The sequence below is a fragment of the Gastrolobium bilobum genome, unplaced genomic scaffold, assembly GCF_033153095.1.
Source record: "Gastrolobium bilobum isolate Gb01-03AN ecotype WA unplaced genomic scaffold, APGP_CSIRO_Gbil_v1 utg28310, whole genome shotgun sequence".
Classification (NCBI taxonomy): Eukaryota; Viridiplantae; Streptophyta; class Magnoliopsida; order Fabales; family Fabaceae; genus Gastrolobium; species Gastrolobium bilobum.
In genome coordinates, this window is record NW_026897130.1 from 1 (window position 1) to 10,081 (window position 10,081).

Genomic DNA, 10,081 nt, shown 5'->3' on the forward strand with positions numbered 1-10,081 from the left:
ATTTCTGCTCTAACATCATCTTGTCGGGACATTGGGAGAAACCTCTCTATGAACTTGTTAGAGAGCTCCTCCCATGTGTGGATTGATCCAGGGGTGAGAGTTTTCATCCTTGTTTTTGCCTTTAATCCTAAAGAGTGAGGGAACAACCTCATTCTCATGCTCTCCTCTGTCACACCCTCAGCTTTAAAATTATCACAGATATCTTGAAATGTTGTGAGGTGTGTGTAAGGATCTTATGCAGGGAGTCCATTGAAGACCCATGTTTCCCTAATCATGTGAAACATGATAGGTTTCAGTTCAAAGTTGGGTGCTACAGGAGGGAGGATTACTCCCCTGTCTGGTCTGTTCCTGAAAGGAGCAACCAAAGTTCTGAAGTTTTGGTCAGGAGGAACTTCTTCATTATTATTATTGTGATCAGCCATGTTTTCAAGAATTTCTTCCCTGAGGATTCTTCTCCTCCTATGAAAGTGTACATTCTGGTTCAGGATCAAAGAGAAACTCAGGTACTTCAATGGAGAGGTCAGAGTTTGTTTCAAACTCTTCACTCATAAACTATAAACACAAGTTATATATGCACAACATTATTAGTGACATAAAGAAAAATATAAAGGTAAGGTCAGATATACAGAATATGTACTAAAAACAGTAAATAAGAACAAAATTTAGTGTTTCTATCCCCGGCAACGGCGCCAAAAACTTGTTGGGTGGTTTGCTGATGGTGGAAAATTATAAGTTCTGATAGGGGACGTTCCTCTGTTCTTGCAGAACACAGATTCGTTCCCTTAGTTCCAACCCAAGTGCGCAAGTGCACGCATCAAGTAATAAAGGGAGTATTAATGCCCAAATTATCGTTCCCACGAGGATAGAATCCTAATTATTGTCTTACATTGTTTTATAAAGAATGAAAATGAGAAGAAAAGTTAGTAAATGAACTGTCTAGTCAAACGTTCCCTACTGTATTGACAACGTTCCTCAGGAACAGTAGGTTCAATCTACTGGCAAACAATTACTCGTTGCGTTATGAAGTAATCCTTCCTGTTTAGAAGAAGGTGAGATAATAATCATTGTAGTTGATAGTTATAATTATATAAAGTAAAAAAAACTACTAAAGCAGAAATAACTATAATCAAGAGACAACAGGGTGATGTTTTATAACAGTTAAACAGAAGTAACGGATTCACTGATTCACTCTTAAATAGCTGTTTTCTCTGCTCAAGACTTAGCACTTCTTGGCTTTGTCCCAGTTTCTTGTCTGCCAACTCTGATTCCTCAGCTCATGGACTAGATGGCTCACAAGTTTCCACCCTTGACTCCAACAGGTACTTAGTACAGAACCTTAAAATGGACGAGTTGGCCCCTTATTCCTAAGGTGACCAGTAGTGTTTTTGCCATAACACTACCTTCCCCCAATGGCTAAGCTGTCTGAAATCCCTTCCTTATGGAAGTTCCTTTCTCAGTATGTGCCCAATTTCCATTGGTACACAATGAATATAGCTCACTTAGCCAAATAAATACAAAAAGCTTCAGTCAAGAGTTTTGAAAACAGTTCTTTAAGAGTTTCACAGATTACCCGTTCCACAGATAGTTCAGCTCATGGCTGATATTTTAAACATAATTATTCCCAACTGAAGTCCCATATACCCGAGATTCAGTTAAGAGATAACGAATGGAACGAATAGAAAAACACTTATATTAATTTAAAAGTCAGTTTACAGAAGAAACAGAAAATGGAGAAAAATAGGTTATTGCTCATAGGAGTCTTAATGGTTGATACAGAGAAGAGAAGAGGGGTTATCACTTAACTATAGTTACAACTTAAAATAAATCTAAGCTACTAACTACTACTACTACTAGGTGATCTCTTCCTTTCGGACTTCAAACCCTCCAGGATTCGATGATGTTTTTGTGTGTGGGTCGTCCTATTTATAGATGGAAGAGGAGTGACAGTCTTGTAAATCCTTTAGAGCAAGTTGCTTGAATGAGGGGACGGGATGGTGGCAGCAGAGTGTGGAGACTGCGCAGATTGCTGGATGGAACAGGTTTTGGTGATGATTAGTCGTTGTTTGCAGTCTGCCCCATGCCTTGCTTTCTTTTTCAGCCAATGAGAACTCTTGATTCTCTTCTCTTCACGTTTCCAGCGGCTCAGTTGGTGCAACACCTTGCTTTTAGAAGACTTTAACTCCACGTTACCTGCAAAGTGTACAGAGGCATTAAATGAGTGGAGCAGGTGCATTAAATGCGTCTCAGTCCATTCCCCTTTTAATATATTTTAAAGGAATACGTTACCATACGTTCCCCCACTGTGTTTTTGTCACAAATGTGTAAAACAAGTGATTTTCATGGTGACGTTGCTCATCAGATGAGGGAACGTGTGGTATTTTGCCATCAAAATGGGCTTAGATGGGAACAAAATTATGTCCCATCAGTGCCCGAGAGTATCATTAGTGATAGGGACCTGAAGTTCACATCTCGGTTCTGGGAGGCGGTACAGGGAGATTTTGGTACTCGATTGAGATTGAAAACAACCTACCACCCTCGGACTGATTGACAGACTGAGAGAACCAGCCAGACATTGGAGGACATGTTGAGGGCTTGCACTTTAGAGCAGGGCTCATTGTTGCGACACGGCAAGTGCACCGGTCGTAAAGTAATAAAGTTTACCGGAGTACGAGATCGTTCCCACGAGGATCAGAATCTTCAAGCACTAGTTCGCTAATCGCGTTTTAGTTGGACAATCAAAAGTTGGGTTTGAGAGAATGGTTGTTCAAAGAACTTAAAATTAGAACAAGTAAAAGCATGCAATCAAGAAATTTCAGAATTTAAAGAATGAATGAAGATGATGTTTGATTAAGAATTTAAAACAAGCGTAGTTATGGTTTCGACTTCCCCCAATATCCTCAATGCGTTATGAATTAAACTATCAAGAACCTTTTCTTAATATATTGCCAATCAATTCTATCTAAGTTAATTAGGGCTTAATTCCTTGTTACCTGATGGGAAGTAAATTCGTTCCCATCTAAGCCCATTTTGATGGAAAAATACCATACGTTCCCTCATCTGATGAGCAATTTCAGCATGAAAATCGCTTGTTTTACACATTTGTGACAAAAACACAATGGGGGAACAGATGGTAACGTATTCCTTTAAAATATATTAAAAGGGGAACGGACTGAGAGCATTTAATGCACCTGCTCCATTCATTTAATGCTTTTGTACACTTTGCAGGTAACGTAGAGATAAAGACTTCTAAAAAGCAAGGCGGTGCACCAACTGAGCAGCTGAAAACGTGAAGAGCAGAGAATCAAGAGTTCTCATTGGCTGAAAATAGAAGCAAAGCATGGGAAGGTCTGCAAACAACGACTAATCATCACCAAATCCTGTTCCATTCAGCAATTCACGCAAGCTTCACACTCTGCTGCCACAGTCCCGTCCCCTCATTCAAGCAACTAGCTCCAAAGGAATTACAGTCTTGCCACTCCTCTTCCAGCTATAAATAGGACCACCCTCACAAAAAAACATCATCGAATCCTGGAGGGTTTGCAGTCCGAAAGGAAGAGATCACTTAGTAGTAGTTAGTAACTTAGTTTAATTTTAAGTTGTAATTGTAGTTAAGTGACAACCCTTCTTCTCTTCTCTGTAAACAACCATCTAGACTCCTCACGAGAAAATACCCATCTTTCTCCATTTTCTGTTTCTTTTTGTAAACTGTCTTTTAAATTAATATAAGTGTTTTTCTCTTCGTTCCAATCGTTATCTCTTGACCGAATCTCGGGTCTATGTGATCTCAGTTGAGAATAATTATGTTTAAACTATCAGCCATGAGCTGAACTATCTGTGGAATGCGTAAACTGTGAAACTCTTAAAGAACTGTTTTCAAAACTCTTGACCGAAGCTTTTTGTATTTCTTTGGCTAAGTAAGCTATATTCATTGTGCGCCAATGGAAATTGGGTACATACTGAGAAAGGAACTTCCATAAGGAAGGGATTTCAGACAGCTTAGCCATTAGGAGAAGGTAGATGTCATGGCAAAAATGCTACTATCACCTTAGGAATAAGGGGCCAACTTGTCCATTTTAAGGTTCTGAACTAAGTACCTGTTGGAGTCAAGGGAGCCATAGGACTATGAAAACTTGTGAGCCATCTAGACCATGAGCTGAGGAATCAGAGTTGGCAGGCAAAGAAACTGGGACAAAGCCAAAAGGTGCTAAGTCTTGAGCAGAGAAAACAGCCCCTTTAAGAGTGAAGCAGTGAATCTGTTCCTTCTGTTAAACTGTTTTAACCACCATCCTGTTGTCTCTTGATTGTAGTTATTTCTTTTTAGTAGTTTTTATTTTATTTTATTTAGTACTTATAAAAACTCCAATGATTATTATCTCACCTACTTCTAAACAGGAAGGGTCACATACATAACGCAGCGAGCAACTATTTGCCATCAAATTGAACCTATTGTTCCTTAGGAACGTTGTCAAGACAGTAGGGAACGTTTGACCAGACAGTTCATTTACTGACTTTTCTTCCTATTTTCATTCTTTATAAACAATGATAAAACAATAATTAGCACTCTATCCTCGTGGGAACGATAATTTGGGCATTAATACTCCCTTTATTACTTGATGCGTGCACTTGCGCACTTGGGTTGGAATTAAGGGACGAATCTGTGTTCTGCAAGAACAGAGGAATGTCCCCTATCAGAACTTATATTTTTCCACCATCAGCAAACCACCCAACAAGTTTTTGGCTCCGTTGCCCGGGATAGAAACACTAACTGTTGTTCTTATCATTGTTTTCTAACACATATATTGTATATCTGACTTTACTTTTATATTTTTTTCTCTTTATCACTGAATCTGTTGTGCATATATATACCCTGTGCTATTGGTTTATGAGTGAAGAGCTTGAAACAGACTCTGACCACTCCATTGAAGCACCTGAGTTTCTCTTTGATCCTGAGCCAGAACGTACACTCCATAGGAGAAGAAGGAACCTTTGGGAAGAATTTCCTGAAAACATGGCTGATCACAATAATAACAATGAAGAGGTTCCCCATGAACAGAACTTCATAACTTTGGCTGCTCCTTTCAGGAACAGACCAGATAGGGGAGTAATCCTTCCCCCTGTAGCACCAAATTTTGAACTAAAACCTATCATGTTCCACATGATTAGGGAAGCAGGGGTCTTCAATGGACTCCCTGCAGAAGATCCTTACACACACCTCACAACATTCCAAGATATTTGTGATAATTTTAAAGATGAGGGTGTAACAGAGGAGAGCATGAGAATGAGGTTGTTCCCTCACTCCTTGGGCTTAAAAGCTAAAACATGGATGAAAACTCTCACCCCTGGATCAATCCACACATGGGAAGAACTCTCTAACAAGTTCATAGAGTGGTTTCTCCCAATGTCTCGACAATCTGATGTTAGAGTTGAAATCTCTAACTTCAGAATATTTTATGGAGAAAATCTCTATGAAGCATGGGAGAGATACAAGGACATCATAAGAAAATGTCCAAACCATGGAGTAGAGAGTTGGGGAGTGTTACAATCTTTCTATAAGGGACTTGACCATACTTCTCAATCTCACTTAGATTTTGTTGCAGGAGGATATTTCTTTACAGGAACACTTGAATCAAGGTACGAAATCATAGAAGGGGGACTGTTGAAAGATGTCTCCAATGGCCAATAGACAGAGTGAGCCCAGTGAGGAAGCCAGGCATGCTAGAACTGGATAAACAAAACGCCATGGAAGCGCAGCTGGCATCACTCATGAATGAAGTGAAAAACCTGAGAGCTGACCAAGCAGCACCAAGGATGGAAAGTCTTACAACTCACAGCAACTGAAACAGAACCATGCTCAACCTGTGGTGACCTTTATGACTCAGCAGACTGCCCATCCACTGCATTGGTGTGTTATGAAGAAAATTTTAGCAATAGGAACTTCACCAGAGACAATCAACAAGCAGGACGAAATACACATTCAAGCCCTGGAGGAACTATCATTAAGGATCAGAACCACAACACCCACTGGAGGCCACCCATTAACCAGAGACCATTCAACGACAATCAGCAGCAGTATCAGCAAGGTAGCAGCAGTGGAACGTTTAAACAAGGAAGAAACAACTATGTTCCGTTCCACAGAGATGACCAACGCATCAACACCCTGGAAAATTATGTCAAGGAATATGTCACCAGGAATGATGCAGTGGTCAGGAACATTGAGTCCCATCTGGGGCAGATTACTGCCAACCTTCAAACCAGAACACCAGGATCACTACTAGGGGACACTGAGGTCCCTTCAACCATTTCTGAAACCCCTTGAGAGGTAAGTACCATGTCTAGCTAAAGATATTAAACTAAGCGTTGACTGGGAGGCAACCCAGTAGATACATTTGCTCTCTGACAAAGAGCAAAGTTTTGGGGTTGTTATCCATAACCACATAGCTCCCAAAAAGGAGGGAACATCTGATGTTCCTATCCAAAAAGTCCAAATAAAGTACGTTCCATTCCAGGAACGTAGTTTTGGGATGGTCCCTGACCACACAATCCCAATAATATATATATATATATATAGATATAATTATATGTTTTGTTACATGTTCATTTAGATTTATTAAATAATAGGTGATAGGTTAGTACGTTCCCTTTTCCTTATTTCGTAGTCACTGTAGCATGTTTACTTGTTATTTATTTCAGATTAATTAATTAATTATTAGTTAGGAAAAGACAAAGGGAACGTTCCCTGGGTTAGGTGGCAAGAGTGACTGGGACACCTGTCCCTGCTGAGTCACTTAGAAAGATACGTAGCCATATCTATTTGTATTCATTGCAAATCTTGAAAACGCGCACAGAAAAAGCAACTGTCTTCTCAACCATTAAGACGAGTGAACCCTTTCATTTCCCTCTCTCCCACGTCCTGACCTAAACGTTCCATCTTCTCACACTCATCCCATCAGTTACTGGTCAGTAACTGCTGACCACTCGTTCTGTAACATCCTCATTCCACTACCTCTTCAATCTCCCATCTTCAACCGCCACGTCCCAGAAACCTTTCATTTTCTCCCCCAGTGTCTATTTAAACTCGGTCTCTGATTTCTTCAAGTTCTACTACTTCCATTCAACTCAGAACCCTTTTATCCCTCCTGCATTTGTGCCCTAACTCCCTTTATGAACAAAATGACTAAGCTTTTCATTTGAAGTGACCCCTGTAGCCAACCGAGGCGAAGAGCCAGAGCTCACTGAATCCACCATAGTTCTGTACCCAGAAAGGAACATTTCTTTGTATCAGGACAAATTGGTTCTGCCTCCATTCATGAAGGAATCACTGGTCAAACTCAAGTGGCTTCTCTTTGCCATTGAGGACCGCGAGTTAAATCTAAAATGGGTAGGAGAATTCCTATACCAGACGAGGAGGCTGAAGAAAGATGCCCCTGACGTGGTCACAGTAAGGGGAAAACAAGTGTCATTTTCCCCTGCTGATGTCCAAGAAGTACTCCACCTCCCCACTGTTACTAACTATCCGTACAAGGAGCACTTGGACAGTAATGGGGAGTACATATTTCAGAAGGATCTGAAGCTAACAGTAGCTTTGGACAATCCCAACTACTATAAAGGGTCCCTGTGCAAGGGTAGCATGAGGGACATATCCAGATTCTGGGCACTTTTTGCTAACTCCAACATTACCCCCACCTCTCATGAAGCCTCTGCTAGCTGAGGACTTCAAGTTCAAATTTACTGCATCATCAAGCACATCCATTTTGATGCAGTAACCCTCATCTACAACAGCTTGAAGAGGGACATCAAGAAGACCAAGGTCTTCTTCCCCTGCCTCATCACCAAACTCTGCAGGAAAACTGGTGTAGAGGAACACCCTGATGATAGCACAAGGGTGGCATCCATCATTGATGCGAAGACCTGGAACGGTCTTAGCAGCACCTACATTACCACCGATCAACATATCCCTGCCAATCTCCAACGCTTCCCAACCAGTGATGATGAGGAGGAAACACCTGTGGCCTCTCAGAAGAAGACCACCAAGTCCACTCCTTCAAAATCCTCCTCCTCTTCACACGTTCCAGCAAGGAGAACAGTCCCTTCTCCCACCAAGGTGAAGAAGGAAGCCCCTGTTGCTACTGATGGCAAACATGGAAAGAAGAAATCTCCTGCCAAACCTCCCCCAAGAAAGGGGGAACGTTCAAGTCAGAGGATAAAGAGGGTCCTCAACAGCAATAGGCCAGAAGGAGCATCCTCTGCAAAGCCTATCACCCTCTCTGACCAGGAGGAGGAGAGTGAGCCTTTAGCAAAAAGGCTGAAGATTGGAAAGAAGTCAGCACCAAAACCAGCTGCAAAGGAGACGTCCCCAAGCAGCTCAGACTCTACATTTTCTGACATTCCATCCCCACCACCTGCTCACTCTCCACCATAACAAATCACCCCACAACCCTCTCCTAGGCAACAACAAGGAGAGGGACAGAAAGACAAAGAAGCAGCATCTGCTGCAGACACATCAGTGGCTGAGTAAGAGGCTCAGCCACAGAAGAAAAATGACAGAGGAAAATGGATTCTGATAGAACCCTCTAAAAAGAAAGCAAAGCCAACAATCCCCAGTCTAATCAATCTGGGGGGCCCTCTGTCATCCGTTCCCATACATCTGGGGACGAAGCTCTTGCCAGAGCTTTGGCAGAAGAAGAAGGGATGGCAATTCCTCCACTGATGGAGGGACAAGCTGAAGCCATGCCCTCCTCATCCAGACCACCAGTGGATGAGCCCAACCCAACACCTGTTGTAACACCCCGAATTACACACCCGAGGTGTTAACATCGCTTAACTTTGCACTTAGCGGGGAAGGCTTACCCTAAGCGTGGTCTACTTTTATTGTTCTAGGGGATTAATTTCATTCAGAACTTCAACTAAGTTAACAATCGTACTTATCCATCTAATCATGTGTTCTTAGCGTCTACAGTTTCCTCACAATGCTTAGGGTGCATTATGTCACGCGTCGTATCCCTATTAATTTCTAAGTTCTCTAATAATTTAACTTCTATAGCTTTATTATTAGGTCCCCTATTATTCTAAAATTCCAACCACGAATGCTATGACCTTTAAGTTCTTTATGAAAAATTCCTCAAGTTAAATCTCTCTTTGGGGTCAATCTAATAAGTCATAAGTTCAAGGATGAAGTCCTAGTCCTAATCATATCTCCTAATCTGTTTTGTGACATTAAAACATAGTCGATTAACCTTAAATAACCTTAAATATAGGTCTTTCGACTTGATTGCATAATCCATAAACATAAAGTCTCTTAAATCCACATTACCCAGATATAATACTTTAAACGCATGGCAATGTCTAAAGTAACGTAAGTAGCATAATCTATTACAGTCCTCCAACTATAATTAAAAGGCATTATTCAATCCATAAGGATTCACTGTAGTCATAGTCTCCGAAGACTTCCACCAACACCAGCATCATAGCCTGCTCATACAGTCCTTCATTACAAAGTTCAGTAATTTTATCCACAAGTAACTGCATGGTATCATCTTCAAGACGTACTAGTCTCTTGCCTTTCCTTACCCACTTGGTCATTTTTACCTGAAAGGGGGATCCCCAAAGAGGGGTGAGATTGGGGGTCTCAGTAAGGACTCATAGTTGGAGCAACCTCCAAACCATGATGCTTTCTCCTGCAACACTCATATAATAGCATATACAATAATAAAATGGAAAACATTTGAAACATAGTTTGGAAGATAAATCATGCTTTCAAAAACCATCATACCAATCCTGCCATGGCAATTACTCTCCATGGTTTTACGGATGAATATCCAGGGTCCTCGTCAGGTTGCCTCTATGGTATTAGTGCACAGGCCATCATAACACATCTTGCATGAACAAAACATTAGTTCCATACAGCAAAACATATCACTGTATAGCACCATATAACAGATTGCAGTCAAACCAACACTTTACATAAATGGGGTGGCAACCATAGGGAAACTACTTCTACAACCATAAATCACTTACACTATTGTCTTGTCTTTTTACTTCACTAGAGTTCAAGTTCGGCCACGTAGGTATTTCCAATGCTCTG

The 10,081-nt window shown here is 41.1% G+C and overlaps 1 non-coding gene across 1 annotated transcript; it reads right to left on the reverse strand.

Moving 5' to 3' along the window:
- Positions 1-5,413: 5,413 nt before the first annotated feature.
- Positions 5,414-5,520, reverse strand: LOC133304393 (small nucleolar RNA R71). The gene has a single exon (XR_009750597.1). It is a non-coding gene; the product is annotated as a small nucleolar RNA R71 (small nucleolar RNA).
- Between the last annotated feature and the right edge of the window lie 4,561 nt (positions 5,521-10,081).